General features: G+C 42.0%; 1 non-coding gene across 1 annotated transcript; it reads right to left on the bottom strand.

The window, feature by feature from the left end:
- Nucleotides 1–425: 425 nt before the first annotated feature.
- Nucleotides 426–533, bottom strand: LOC127746407 (small nucleolar RNA R71). The gene has a single exon (XR_008008027.1). It is a non-coding gene; the product is annotated as a small nucleolar RNA R71 (small nucleolar RNA).
- Between the last annotated feature and the right edge of the window lie 155 nt (nt 534–688).

The following is a 688-nucleotide window of genomic DNA, read 5'->3' as shown; positions in this document are numbered from 1 at the left end:
AACAACAATGCCAACAATGCAAGGAAGGTGCTGGGTGACTTTACTGCACCTACTCCCGACTTCTATGGGAGAAGCATCTCTATCCCTACCATTGGAGAAAACAACTTTGAGCTTAAGCCTCAATTAGTTTCTCTAATGCAACAGAATTGCAAGTTCCATGGACTTCCATTGGAAGATCCTCATCAGTTCTTAGCTGAGTTCTTGCAAATCTGTGACACTATCAAGACTAATGGGGTTGATCCTGAGGTCTACAGACTTATGCTATTCCCTTTTGCTGTAAGAGACAGAGCTAGGATATGGTCCCTTTTGCTGTAAGAGACAAAGCTAGGATATGGTTGGAATCACAGCCTAAAGAAAGCCTGAACTCTTGGGAAAAGCTAGTCAATGCCTTCTTGGCAAAGTTCTTTCCACCTCAAAAATTGAGTAAGCTTAGAGTGGAAGTCCAAACCTTCAGACAGAAAGAAGGAGAATCCCTCTATGAAGCTTGGGAAAGATACAAACAGTTAATCAGAAAGTGCCCCACTGATATGCTTTCTGAATGGAGCATCATAGGTATTTTCTATGATGGTCTCTCTGAACTATCCAAAATGTCTTTGGATAGCTCTGCTGGAGGCTCTCTTCATCTGAAGAAGACGCCTACAGAAGCTCAAGAGCTGATTGAAATGGTTGCAAATAACCAATTCATGTA

The sequence above is a fragment of the Arachis duranensis genome, chromosome 3 (genome assembly GCF_000817695.3).
Source record: "Arachis duranensis cultivar V14167 chromosome 3, aradu.V14167.gnm2.J7QH, whole genome shotgun sequence".
In the NCBI taxonomy this organism is placed as follows: domain Eukaryota; kingdom Viridiplantae; phylum Streptophyta; class Magnoliopsida; order Fabales; family Fabaceae; genus Arachis; species Arachis duranensis.
The sequence above is the reverse complement of the archived record's forward strand: the minus strand, read 5'-3'. Positions and strand labels throughout refer to the sequence as shown.